We start from the raw sequence: 15,115 nt of genomic DNA on the forward strand, positions 1-15,115 counted from the left end.
GCTAATACGGTGAAACCCTGTCTCTACCAAAAATACAAAATTAGCTGGGCATGGTGGTGGTGCGCGCCTGTAGTACCAGCTACTCGGGAGGCTGAGGCAGGAGAATCGCTTGAACCCGGGAGGCGGAGGTTGCAGTGAGCCGAGATCGCCCCACTGCACTCCAGCCTGGGCGACAGAACGAGACTGCGTCTCAAAAAAAAAAAAAAAATACAAAATATGTTTAATGCAAGAAATATCACCAAGCCAAAATGATCGTCCTTTTTCAGGCCAAACAATGTAACTCGATGTTTCTGCGTTGCCACCTGTTACCTCACTTTGGAGAATATTACTGGATACCAGGCAACTGGAGGAAGAAACACTAGAAGTTTTTCTATCCCTCAGCCTACAGAATGAAAGTAATTATTGATGGTAGTGGTGTGCTGTGGGTTGAATTGTGTCTTCCTCCCACCCAAAAACTTTATATGCATATAGGAGTCCAAATCCCTAATACCTCAGAAGGTGACCTTATTTGGAGACAGTTTTTACAGGTAATCAAGTTACAATGAGGTATTTGGGTGGGCTCGAATCCAAACTGGTGAAGGATGACTGGTGTCCTTATAAAAAGGGGGAATATGGACACCGAGACGGACAAAAATAGAAGGAAAATTTGAAGAGGTACAGGGAGAAGATGGCTATCTCCAAGCCAAGAACAGAGGCCAAGAACAGGTCCTTCCATCACAGCCCTCAGAAGGAACTAACCATGCCAACACCTTGATTTTGAACTCCTGTCCTCCAGAACTGTGGAACAATTCATGTCTGTTGTTTAAGCCACCTAGTTTATGGCCTCTTGTTACCACAGCCTTAGCAAACTAATATATGGTGCTAATAATTATATTATGTATTATGTAGGTTGCGATGGTTGACTTTATGTGTCAACCTGGCTAGGCTAAAGGATACCCAGGTGGCTGGTAAAATGTTACTGTGGGGTGTGTCTGTGAGGGTGTTTTCAGAAAAGATTCACATTTCAGTTGGTTGATGGAGTAAAGACCACCCTAATCAATGCAGGTGGGCATCACCCGATTCACTGAGGGCCTGAATAGAACAAAAAGGTAGAGGAAGGACAACTTTTCTCTCTCTGCTTGAGCTGGGACATCCATCTTCCCTGCCCTCCAACATCAGTGCTCCTGATTCTTGAGCCTTTAGACTTGGATCAAGATTTATATATAACCAATAATTACACATATATATTCTAATAAATATATATTCCAGTAAGCATTTATGTATAGATAGACAGATAGAAAGAAAGAAAGAAAGAAAGAAAGAAAGATAGATAGATAGATAGATAGATAGATAGATAGATAGATAGATAGATATCTTATTAGTTCTGTTTCTCTGGAGAACCTTAACTGATATATACATATACTCCTTTGCAAAACATTTTCTGGTGTTCAAAAGTATTTGAGTGAACACATAGGAGAATATCACTTGCATTAATGTTGTTTTTTATATATATTGTAATAAAAAAATTAGACCATTGTTAAAGCAAATTTTAGAAAGTTCCTAAAGTTGTGAAAGAAAACCATGCCCTATAGCAATAGCCAACTACAAGAGGGATATTTTAAATTTTTTTAAGTGGGACTTTTTTCTGGTTAGAAAAATAATTAATTATAAATATAGAATTTGGAAAATATGGGACAGTATTTTTAAAATCATATGTAATATCATATCCCAGAAATAATCATTGATAATATTTAGGTATACTGCTTTTTAATCCTCTGTTTTTGCATGGCTATTGTTAACACAATTGAATTCTGTGTGCACATGAACACACACACATTTGCACATGCTGGAGTTTTTTTCAACTCAATACTATTTTCCAAACATTCTTTCTTATCAATAAATATACATAAAATTCCAGTTTTAATAGCCTCAACATAGCCCATGATAGAAATGTGCTATAATTTATTTACCAATTTCTCTAGTATTAAACATTTGGATTTTAGAAAGAATACTATGATAAACACCTTTGTACATAAATCTTTGTCTAAACTTCCAATTGTTTCTTTAGACTAGCTTCTGCAAAGAGGATTTCCTGGGTTCGAGTAAGAACATTTTAAGACTCTTGTGAAGTATCCATTTATTCAATCCACAAATATTTGTGGAGCCCATATTAGAGTCAGGCACTGAGGTAGACACTGGCCATTCAGTGACGAGAAAGACCCAGTGGTCTAGTGAGAAGGAAGAGAATTTTAAAAGCAATGATAGTCCTCATGATAACTGCTGTGATCGGGAAAGCATAAAGCACCATAGGAACACACAGGAAGTGAAACTGTTTTGGTTGTAGGGTTGCAGGAAGGCTTCCCAGCAGCAGTGACACCCACCTAAACTAAAACCTAAAAGAAGAGGAAGAATGAATCTGATGAAGACTGGACTGAGTAGAAAGAGGCAGAAGGCACAGAATTTAGACAGACTTGGAGCAAGAAAGTGGATGGCACTTGGGTGGATGATGGTCCTGTTGTTTGACATGAAAAACACAAAAGAAGGAGCGGCTTTATCTTGTTTTGTTTTGTTGCATTTGGTGGAGGTGGGGAGGAAGGAAGAAAGATAAAGAGCTAAGCTTTGCACCATTGATTTGAGGTGCTTTTGGAAAATCCACATAGGTCAAAAATCCAGTTTGATATATTAAATTGAAGCTCAGAAGAGATATATGAGCTGAAAATAATCAGCAAATAATAGTCGAAGCATAGCATGGATAATATTACCCAGAAAAAAAAATGTTGACTAAGAAAATAAATAGGTCAAGGGAGGAATCCTAAATACCAACTGGCAGATCACCTGATGTCAGGAGTTCGAGACCAGCCTGGCCAACATGACGAAACCCTGTCTCTACTAAAAGTACAAAAATTTACCAGACATGGTGACGGGCACCTGTAATTCCAGCTACTCAGGAGGCTGAGGAATGAAAATTACTTGAACCTGGGAGGTGGAGGTTGCAGTGAGCCAAGATTGCACCACTGCACTCCAGCCTGGACAACAAGAGTGAGACTTTGTCTCAAAAAAAAAAAAAAAAGAACACAAGCTTTAAAGAGTAAGCAGAAGAAAAGCCCACAAAAAAAAGGATAGAGCAGTTTCAGCCAAAGATATAAGAACATCAAAAAGAGAGAGGTGGGCTGGGGTTTCACATGCAGCAGAGCAGCTCCCTCACTGCTGTCTATTGAAAGTCAGCTGTTAACTTTTTCTTTTTTAAAGAGAGTGGTGTACCAGAAACCAAAAGAGGACCAGGTTTCAAAGAGGGAATAATCAATAATCATTGGATATAACCCAAGAAACTTGTTGCTAACCTTGGCAAGAATAGTTTGGGCCAATGGTGGAAGTTAAAAACCACACTTCAACGGGTAGAAAGGTGAGTAAAAAGTGAGAAACGAGAGCCGGGTGCGGTGGCTCACACCTGTAATCCCAGTACTTTGGGAGGCCGAGGTGGGTGGATCACAAGGTCAGGAGATCGAGATCACCCTGGCTAACACGGTGAAATCCCATCTCTACTAAAAATACAAAACAGTAGCCGGGCGTGATGATGGGCACCTGTAGTCCCAGCTACTCTGGAGACTGAGGCAGGAGAATAGCTTGAAACCGGGAGGCAGAGCTTACAGGGAGCCCAGATTGCGCCACTGCACTCCAACCTGGGCAACAGAGCAAGACTCCATCTCAAAAAAAAAAAAAAAAAAGTGAGAAAAGAGAGACAGTGAAGATTGCCAGATTGCCTCCCAAAAGCATCATATGAGTTTATGCCATCAATAGTATACTTCAGTACCCATTTACTCTTTGTCAATACTGTTTATATAGTTTATAATTGCTAATTTAACAGTTAAATATCACTTTATTTAATACTTGTTCATTACTGATACTGCAGAAGGAGGCATTTTGCAGGATCTATGTCAGATTAATGCAGTGCTGATGACAGCAAGTGACCACAACTTATCTATGGCCGCTCCTGGAATTCATGTTCTTATACTACAGTGAATCCCCGCCAACTTTTGCATATCACAGAAGCACACCTTTCGAGAATTAGAACGGAATTCAAAGATTCTTTCAGAGAACCTAGTGAAACTCACTACTCAATCAGGGAAAGATGAGAGGAGGGAGGACTGAATGTAGCACGGAAGACTGCAGGGAGAAGTGTCTCCCTTGTATCCAGGCAGGGGCAGATTCTCACATGGATGAGACGATGACTGTCTATATGGTGTTCTCAGGAAAACCAGGACAACTTTTCTTCCCCAAATCATGTTTCTCTACCTTTACCTTCTCTAAAATGCTTAAAATTATATTTCAAAGACAAAAACTGTGATTCCACAATAACTTCTTTAAATTGGTGCAGAAACACAACTTAACCACAATATACATAGATAATATTAGCCCCTTTCCTGAAAGCAGGTTTTCAGGTATAGAAGATTAAATTAGAATATAGGTTCAACTGATACAACAAAGGCCAAAGGAAAGTCATTTATCAAGATACGGTTCAAATGTCAGCAGTTCAGGGCAGTTATAAGGGCTCCACAGGGATGGTGTCTTAGGTATCTGATTGCTGTGCCTACCTAAATACCCACTCTTATTTGGGGTCCAAGACATATTTCATACATACAGCAATCCTCACAACAATCCTTCCAATGATCTCAATTTCATTAATTAAGAGATGAGGCACATAGAGTAGAAATGGCATGTCCAATGTCATATAGTTACTTAGAGGAAGAATCAGGAACAACCTATGCTTCCTAATTCTTAATTCAGTTCTCTTTCCACAAAGTTCTTGAAGTGATACAAAAGGGGGGAGAAAAAGAAATCTAATGATGACAAATTCTCCAGAATTTCTAGTTTTTCCTGAAGTTTATCTGGTTATAAGGAGTATTTTCCAACAAACAGGAAAAAAGAATGCAAGACTAACTTTTCGTTAAGTCAAAACAGAACTTCTAAAAAGACATAGTTGCTCCCTCTCAGCCACCTTAAAAAAGGGGGAAAATATAGATTCCCATTTCCCTACATAACTCCACTCCCATCACCACCACTACCAATTACTACCATATGACAAAAGATTAATATCTAAGTGCTAGCTTAACCTTGGAGAATTTTCTTGAGAAGCAAGTATCTTGAGAGTTGTATCTCTTTGACTAAGAAGTAGTTCTATTTGGGTAGGGAAATGATATTAACAAGTGTGCAGCCTGGGGAATGACTGGAGGGAAAGATTTGTTCACCACTGCATCCTCAGGGATGATAACGATGCCGGGCACATAGTCAAAACTCCACGAATAATCATTGAGTGAATAAGCGAATAGCTAAATGAATCAATAAGTGATAATTATATTAAAAGACTTCTTTCCTTTGCAGGACTTGCATAAAATGTATTTATAAGTATCAAAGGCAGAAAGAGGACACACAGCCAGGTCAATGGTGTAATGTGCTAAAAATATCCCTATGGACATGAACTTCCTTTGGAGTGAAACAATGATGGTGGCTGAGGGCTCACCTAGAGTTATGGCATCTGTGTACCTAAATCTAAAACAGATACCATGGTTTCATGAACTCAAATGTATTTTGGCAATAATGGTACAGAACACTGCCACCCCTAGACCTGAGCAAGTGATGTCCCTGCTCAGAGTTCTGTGCCTCCACCCCAGCCATCATTCAGGTGTTCCTATCCCTTCCCCATGAGAAAATCACAGGACACAGAAGACATGACCCTTTAGAGTCTAAATACCTCTTCTTGACCATATTCTGGGTACCCAGGATTTCAGAATTCCCTGCACAAACATCCCCAAACCCACTTTTAAGATCTGCATGGGCCTCTCTCAAGGATTATCTTCCCAGAAGCAGATATCCCACCTGTGTACACAACTCTAGGACCAATGGGTGGCCAAAAGATCACTGTTTGCCTAGACTGTAGACATGTAGGCTAATATGTCCACATCCTTGTGTATAAGGCTTCTTAAGGTATGTGATGGATTGAGGGATAGAAAAAGAAGGCTGGTAAATCACAAGGTACAAACCAAAGGCTGCAGGGTGAATCTCCCTAAAGCAGCACATTCTAGCACAAAACTATAAAAATCAAGAGTTCAAAAGTAGATCTGGGTATATGTAGGAATTTAATGTACTATAAATGTGGTATTTCAAATCTATGGGGCAAAAGTGAATTTTTCAGGAGGTGGTATAAGAACTATTGGCTATCCATTTGGGGAAAAAAATAAACAGATGTAGATCCCTGTGTAAAAATTAACTTATTTTGGGACATACTCCTTTTAACCATGTAGTTCAAAATAGAGCTGCTAACCTGCAGAATCCTCACTCCCACCCCCAGCCACCAAAGGTGGAACCCAAGCTGGGCTAATCCAAGCAGCCTGCACCCATGGCCACCACTCATTAGTCCAAGGAAGAGCCACGTAACTCACACTGAGTCAAACAGAGCCCTTCCCAGGACACTCGGACTTGGGAAAAGATAAAGAGAGAAAAGTGCATTAAGTCCAGCTCCTCTCAAGAGCATACGTAATATGTGAACATAGGAACTGTAAGCAACCATCCTTATAAGAACTACACATTTACACCCTTCCTTGATTCAAACTCTCCTCCCATTACAGACTGCTTCTGTCTTCTTTCACAGCTAAGCTATTCCTCTATCCTCATCTCATAGAGCATTTTTTGAATTCTCTATCTTGGCACACACCAAACCGTTTTAGAGTGTCAGTTTATTGTTCATTCATACAACCAACACTTTTTTGATAGCAACCCTTTCCGGAGTTAGGGCTACATCATCACTAAAATCAGTCTCTTGCCTCAAGAAGCCTATAGACTAGCAGAGGAGTGGAGTGGTTGGACCATGTGCCCTAGAGACAGACTGCCTGGGTTGCAATTTACCGGTTATTAACTTTGTGACTTGAGCAAGATACAGTCTGTGACTTTGCTTCTTCATCTGTAAAGTGAAGCTGATATAATACTTATGAGAATTAAATGCATTCATTAATGTTTGGAATGACACCTGGCACATAGAGATCAAGGACAGCTTCTTTCAATTCCTTTTTAAATTGACAAATAAAATTGTGTGTGCATATATATATATATATATATATATATATATATATATATAGTATACAACATAATGTTTTGAAATATGTGTATATTGTGGAATGGCTAAATCAAACTAATTAACATATGCAGTACCTCACATACATATCGTTTTTGTGGTAAGAACACTTAAAATCTACTTTCAGCAATTTTTAGAAATTTCTGTTGCAGCTGGGTGCGGTGGCTAACACCTGTAATCCCAGCATTTTGGGAGGTTGAGGCAGGTGAATCACAAGGTCCGGAGTTCGAGACCAGCCTGGCCAACATTGTGAAACCCCGTCTCTACCAAAAATACAAAAAACTAGCCGGGGTAGTGGCAGGTGCCTGTAATCTCAGCTACTTGGGAGGCTGAGGCAGTAGAATAGCTTGAACCTGGGATGTGGAGGTTGCAGTGAGCCGAAATTACTCCATTGCACTCCAGCCTGGGCAACAGGGCAAGACTCCGTCTCAAAAAAAAAAAAAAAAAAAAGAAAGAAAAAAATTTCTGTTGCAAATACATTATTATTAGCTACAGTCACCATTACAATAGATCTCTTGAACTTATTCTTCCTATCTAATTAAAATTTTGTATCCTTTAACCAACATCTCTCCAATCCCTTTCCATTCCCCTCACAAGCCTCTGGTAACCACAATTCTACTCTGCTTCGATAAATTCAACTTTTTTATTACACAAATAAGTGAGATTATGTGGTATTTGTCTTTCTGTGCCTGGCTTATTTCACTTGACATAATGTCCTCCAGGTTCAACTGTGTCATCACAAATGGCAGGATTTCTTCCTTTTTTAAGACTGAATAGTATTCCATAATGTATATATGCCATGCTTTCTTTATCCATTCATCTAAGGATGGGTACTTAGGTTGATTCCATATCTTGGTTATTGTGAATAGTGCTGCAATAAACATGGGAGTGCAGATATCCCTTTAACATACTGATTTCATTTTCTTTGGACATATGCCCAGTAGTGAGACTGCTGGATGATATAGTAGTTCTATTTTTGGTGTTTTGAGAAACCTCCCTACTGTTTTCCATAATGGCTGCACGCTACGGAATTTACATTCTCACCAACAGTGTGGAAGAGTTCCCTTCTCTTCACCTCTCACCAATGGTTGTTATCTTTTGTCTTTTTGATAATAGCCAACCTAATAGGTTGTGAGGTGATATCTAATTGTGGTCTTAATTTGCACGTTCCTGATGATTAATTATATTGAGCATTTTTTATATACCTCTCAGCCATTTGTATGTCTTCATTTGAAAAATGACTATTCAGGTCCTTGACCTATTTTTTAATCAGGTTATTTGGGTGCTTTTGTTATGTGAGCTTCTTAAATATTTTGAATATTAACCCTTCATCAGATGTAGAGTTTGCAAATATTTTCTCCCATTCCATAGGCTTTCTCTTCACTCTGTTTATTGTTTCTTTTGCTGTGCAGAAGTTTTTTAGTTTAATATAGTACCATTTGTCTATTTTTGCTTTTGTTGCCTGTGCTTTTGGGGTCATATCCAAAAATTTCTTGATCACAAGAGATGAAAAGCTCTCTCCTGGGTACTATGTTCGCTCTTTGGGTGGCAGGATGAATAGATGCCCAAACCACAGAATCACGCAATATGCTTTTGTAACAAACTTGGACATGTATCCCATGAACCTAATTTTTTTAATGGTCTCAACCGGGTATGTAACATTGCAAAATTATGATGATGATGACATTTCACCTTGGTATAAAAAGAAATGTCTGTTGAAAATAAACCCCTTTTCAGAGAGAAAGAAAGAAAGAAAGAAAGAAAGAAAGAAAGAAAGAAAGAAAGAAAGAAAGAAAGAAAGAAAGAAAGAGAGAGAAAGAGAGAAAGAAGAAAGAAAGAAAAAGGAAGGAAGGAAGGAAGGAAGGAAGGAAGGAAGGAAGGAAGGAAGGAAGGAAGGAAGGAAGGAAAAGAAAGGAAAGAAAGGAAAGAAGGAAGGAATTTCTTGCCCAGACTAATGTCATGGTAATTTTCCCCTATGTTTTTTGCTATTTGTTTTACACTTCTTTCACCTTTTTATGACCGGTGCTTAGCCCAGTACCTGGCACATCAAGACTCAATAAACACTTGCTGAATGAGCAAATTCTATGGTTTTAAACTGTAGTTTCACTATAATAAGTGACATATCCTGGAACCACACCACTCTCGTGGAGGAACAAAGGCTTCAAGTAAATGGGTTTTACTAGACTCAAAGTTTGTGTTCTGCTCCCCCTGCAGCCCCTATCAGTGTGTCTCTCACTGCACAGAAGTACAAAGCGGAGTCGCTCACAAGGGCAGATGGTTTCTTCAGGTGGAAAGAGGTTTGGCTCTTGTTAAATTCAGCTTCAAAGCCATAGCTGCCTTTAACCAGGTTGTCCCCCGTGATGTATTTCAGAAGGAACTGGAGGCCTTGGTTGGGGCATTGAACATACCAAAAAAGATAAGGGTTTCCAGAGACTGAATAGGTGCATTTCACAGTCAGAGGATTCCCTTCGGCGACCGTGACCTGATCTTCTGGCTGAGTCACCAACTGAGCTCTCAGCCCACCTGTAAATTAATCCAAGCTGCATCAGTGAAGCTGCTGAAGAGCATATAAGTGGATCATGCGAGTGGAAAATGGGAAGGGGATATTACTCACTCAATGTGAAGAGCATCGCAAGCGTCGAGATGCGCGCAGAGGCCATGGCTCCAGCTAAGCTTACGGCGGGCAGGGTTGGGTGGGGGGGGTCCTTTCCAGTCCACCTCTGCTGGAGATATTGCCCCACCCCAGAGAGTGGGCTCTTGAAGAGGAACCAGCACCCCTGTGTCAGCACGGGGCTTCTAGAAATGGCCCTTCCTCAGGGCACTGGTGCTTCCCGGCACCGGTATCTTCTCTCTGTGGAGCACACTTTTGGTCCAGCTCCTCAAAGCTCTGTGGGGAGCAAGACTGCTGCTCCTCCTGTACCAGGACCTTACACTGCATCGCCCCCTAGAGCCCACACGTAGGACCAGCGACTTCACTGTCAAGTAGCTGGTGCTTCCTGGCCTTATCCCTGGGCCAAACTTTGGGTGGTTACACGCTCCATGAGGGACATAGGGAGCAAATCAGGGGTTCAAAGGAGAAGAAATAGAAGTTTGTGGATCAAAGTGGAAAAGATTCAGGCTGAGTGGACCGAGCTGTAAATGATTTGTGCTCTCTTAATGTAGAGACAGAAAGAAGGGAAATAGGATGGGAAAATGCACAGAAAAGGAAAGGAAAATATAGCTTTGCATCAAGAGGGAGAGAAAATTTTTGGAAGAGAGATAAGAAAAAGCAAAATAGGAGAAAAGAGTAAGGCAAGAGAAAATAAATGACAAGCGAAAACAGGAGCCTTGCTCTTCTCATTAGAAGTAATTCAGAGCTGGCTTCTGTGTAAACCTCTTTGACCAAACAATAACTCAGATTTTTCTCTAGGTTGGGCCTATTAGGAGCCCATCCCATAATGATCTTTAGTGCAAAAAGAAACTTGAACCTTCTCTTTAAACATTGTTAGAGAGAGAAAAGTAAGAAAAGGTTTTATAAATATTTTTGGAGCATTTGTCATATTAAACAGTAGATATGAAACAAAAAATGAAACTCTGAGAAGAGGTTGAAAAATAGATGCTTTACACATGCAGAGGCTACTTAAAACAGACTTCAAATGAAGTACATATTCAGTAAAAAATGTTGGGTTAACCAAACTTGATATATTATGATGGTGAAAAGGTGCTCATTGGAAAGGGAGGACATGCTAAAGTTTTATACTAAAAAAAAGGCTGCAATAGCAACAGAGTAATTCTTTGATAGATTTTAATTTTAATGTAAAATCATGCATCTACATAAAGAATTTGTTCCTCTGATTTGCCTTCTGTTTCTTTTGAATACTGTGCAAATAATGTTCAGTATATATTCTAAGGAAAGAATGAAAAATCTCTTTGTTTGAATCAGAAAAAAAGTGGAACATAATTCTTTCTAAAAGGTTTGCTAAGGATCTCATACTTTAATCATTGAAAACTTAGCCATATAATAATGCTTTTCTTTGGAATTGGTAAGGTGTCTTTAAACAATAATCTGCAAGTTCCAGAAAGACTTGTCATAAATGGAAACATATAGTTAATTTCTTCTTTCTTCTCTCTCTTCCTCAAGCCTAAAATGAGTGTTAGTGTTGTCTTTTTGAGGGTCCTGGCAATCATCTCGAGAAAATCATTGAAAAAAAGCTTAACAAAATGAATATTTTTAAATGTATGTGCAAAATTTAGGGAAAACTACAAGGGAAGGTGAAGCACCTGGGGCTAATAACAGCCAGAAGATTTCACCACTCCTAGGCCCAAAGGGATGGGAGAAGATGCAATTACCCTAATCTCAGGACACCTGTAACTAATCACAGGCCAAAGGAGACATGACCCCTTAGAGTCTAAATACCTCTTCTTGACCGTATTCTGGGTAGACCCAACAGGAGCTGTGGCACTACAGTGCACACAGAACTGTGCAGGACAACCTTAAAGAAGGGTCACATATGCTTCCTCTTCTCAAGAATTTCATTTGATTAAAAAATAAGATTAGGCCAGGCATGGTGGCTCACGCCTGTAATCCCAACACTTTGGGAGGCTGAGGCGGGCAGATCACTTGAGGTCAGGAGTTTGAGACCAGTCTGTCTAACATGGTTAAACCCCATCTCTACCAAAAATACGAATTAGTTGGGCATGGTGGCACATGCCTGTAATCCCAGCTACTTGGGAGGCTGAGGCAGGAGAATCACTTGAAGCCAGGAGGCAGAGGTTGCAGTGAGCCCAGATTGCGCCACTGCCCTCCAGCCTGGGCGACAAGAGCGAGACTCCATCTCAGAAAAAATAAAGAAATAAAATAAAATAAATAAGATTAACACACTTTTAAGCAAGCAACAACCCAAAATATAATATGCCTAACGAAGTAATACAAGCACAAGCATACCAATTTACACTTATATCCAATGGAAACACTTGGATGTTATTAAAAATTTGCATTTAAAAATCAATCTTATGACACCTTGGCAAAGTTTCATGCAATTGATATTACTAAAATGTCTTTTTTCTTCTGTCATCAGCAATCTGTTCTTCACCTTTTTTCTTTTTCTTTTTTTTTTTAGCAGGGTCTCACTCTGATGCCGAGGCTGGAGTGCAGTGGTGCCATCTTGGCTCACTGGAACCTCCGCCACCCGGGCTCAAACCATCCTCCCACCTCAGCCTCCCAAGTAGTTGGGACCGCAGGTGCACAGCACTCCTAGCTAATTTTTAGTATTTTGGGTACAGACCAGGCTGGTGTCAAACTCCTGAGCTCAAGCAATCCACCTGCCTTTAGCCTCCCAAAGTTCTGGGATTATAGGCATGATCCACCACATCTGGCCACTTGCAAGTATTTAATATGGAAAAAAACTACTCAATGGAAATGTTGTATCTGGTTCAAAATGTGTAAAGGAGAGATGTGAACTGTTTTAGATTCCCAAAGGTGTAGAAGTCACAGGAACACAGATGTTTCCTCAACATAAAGCACAATTGCTTTTCAGCTCACAGCTACCTGGAGTTTGAATGGACGATATGGGAGCCGCAAGAACCCTCCTGCAAGAAGCTGTTGTGAAAATATTGGCAATTCCCTTGATGTGATGCTGTTGAGAAAATCAAGCATCGCATGGGCAGATGGTCTAGATTGTCTTTCAGAACTTCTCCTCCTGAGATTCACGCTTTTTTATTTTTAGTTTGGTGTCTTTCTGTTGTAGAGAAGCTCTGAGAATGGGTGTTTTGTTTGTTTTGTTTTGTTTTATGGGACAAGAATAAAGGGAAAAAAAACGTGTGATTGGCAAATTATAGGCACCCAGTAAATAACTGTCAGATGATTGAAACTTTAAATAAGTACACAGAGCTACCAGAAATCCAAGTAATGAGAGGCCATCTTATATGCAATGCAGTAAGAGCTCTGTTTCCCTTCATTCATCACAAACGGTTGTCCTTCGCAGAGAGGCTTCCTCATCCAGGGATCTACTTAAGAACTGCCTTGGCATTCTGACAATTCCAGGAGAAAACCCCGTGAATCCGTTGATCCTCACAAATCACTTTTCAGTGCCTGTTAAATGTAAGATACCATTTGCATTGAGAAATAAACAGAGGAACAAGACATAATCCTTGCCCTCAAGAAACTTACCATCCATTTTGGTAGATGAACACTTAGGGGAAAAACTACTAACAATCTGAAGTAAAATGTGCAAGAATTATATTAATAGAAAAATCATTACAGATATTTCTTGCAAATGAGAGAAGAAAGAGTTTCATGAAGTTTAAGAAATTTAGCCAACTAGTTAAAGACCAAGTTAGTCTAGTTAGTTCATCTTGTAAAAGGGACATGGATATACTACACAAGATGATCCCCCTGCATGCAAAAAGAAAATCATAACATTTAGTATTATATTTATCTCAAACTTTCCTAATTTCTGTTTTTGTTTGTTATACACACAATCATAAACTATGAGCATATAAATAAGCATATGTTGGAGGAGTAACATATTTTACTGATAATAGCACACAGTCAAACACTTTGGGGATCATTATACTACAGCAGCACAGACAAGGGAGAGAGTCGTCAGTTGAAGAAGTTATAGAGGTTGGGCTAGAATCTGAATAAAGGGAGAAAGAGGGCATTTCAGGCAGAGAAAATAATCTGATAAGACTCATACAGGAGATAATGCCAACAGGTCTTACAGGCTAGAGAATAAACTTATTTGGTGACCCAAAGGGATAGGGGATATAGCAGCAGAAAGTAAAGCAGAAGTTTCATTGGGTTCGTAATATGACAGCTTTACTAAGAAGAGGGTACCTCTATTTAGATTGGCTGACTTTGTTTTTGTTTCTTTCTTATATATAAAATTTAAAAGCCTGAAGGATTTTATTATGGAATAATAAAATCAGAGATACATTTTGAGATAATCTGGGAAAAGAATGTAGAACAGTAGGAGAGAAAATGGCTATAGAAGATTATCCATGGAAAAATTCAGTTAAATACTAGAACAAAGATCATGCAAAAGATGTTACAGATGAATTTGTGAGTGATTATGTGTATTTTTTAAATCTTCTATTTTATTGTTCAGGTGTTCAAAACTGAGTCCAAAGGGAATGCTAGTCATCCATGAAAGTCCTATTGACAGTGTCTTCCCCTTATGTGGTTTAAGACAGTATTATCCCTTTCACCAAAATCATCATCATTTCATATGTTTTGAAGAAAGCAAAGTTTTAAATCATCTGTAAGGTGTATAATTTCAATACACAAAAGTAGATGCTCAAGGAGGGCAAAAAAACTTTTATTTTTCATAACTATATTTAATTTCTATTTAAAGCTATGTTCTACCAGGTATCAGAAACCACATCTCAGTCAAACCAGAGTTTTCCTACCTTTTCCTGAGATTACACCTAATTTCTAGGCAATTTATGTAGTTCCAAGATATCACGGGGAAAATAAATGTGAACTGGACCTTGAGATCATTATCTATCTACATAAGCGTCTGCAAAACATTTTAATTCACATCTGACTTTCAATCTCCCCACACAGTTTATTGCTGTGTTCTTGTCCCAACTATATCCACGCTATATCAAACCTCTGAAAAATACTACATTTTTTATATCTTCTCCCTATGCCTCTCCACACTGTCTTCCCTCTGTGCATGTCTGTCTCTGTGTTCAGATCTCCCTTTTTTATAAGGACGTCAGTCAGTATTGGCTTAAGTCTCATCCTATTGACTTCACTTTAATTTTATCACCACTGTAAAGATCCTATTTCCAAATAAGGTTGCATTCTGAGGTACTGAGGACTAGGACTTACCCATGCCACCTACTCGAAAAAAATATCCTTGTGGGGGGCAAGGGGCAGGGAACATAATTCAACCCACAACGCTAATCCTTGGAAGAAAATGAAAGCAACACAGCCTTCCAAATACCAGCCATTCTCTGCGGCGCCATGATTTTCAGAAGGTACAGACGATTACCATAGGTGGTTTTCATGGCCCTGTCAAAAAA

General features: G+C 39.3%; 1 pseudogene; it reads right to left on the minus strand.

The window, feature by feature from the left end:
• Positions 1 to 9,290: 9,290 nt before the first annotated feature.
• On the minus strand, positions 9,291 to 12,740 carry LOC105496625 (T-cell receptor alpha chain V region 2B4-like; annotated as a pseudogene).
• Positions 12,741 to 15,115: the final 2,375 nt, after the last annotated feature.

Source organism: Macaca nemestrina, chromosome 7 (assembly GCF_043159975.1).
Source record: "Macaca nemestrina isolate mMacNem1 chromosome 7, mMacNem.hap1, whole genome shotgun sequence".
In the NCBI taxonomy this organism is placed as follows: Eukaryota; Metazoa; Chordata; class Mammalia; order Primates; family Cercopithecidae; genus Macaca; species Macaca nemestrina.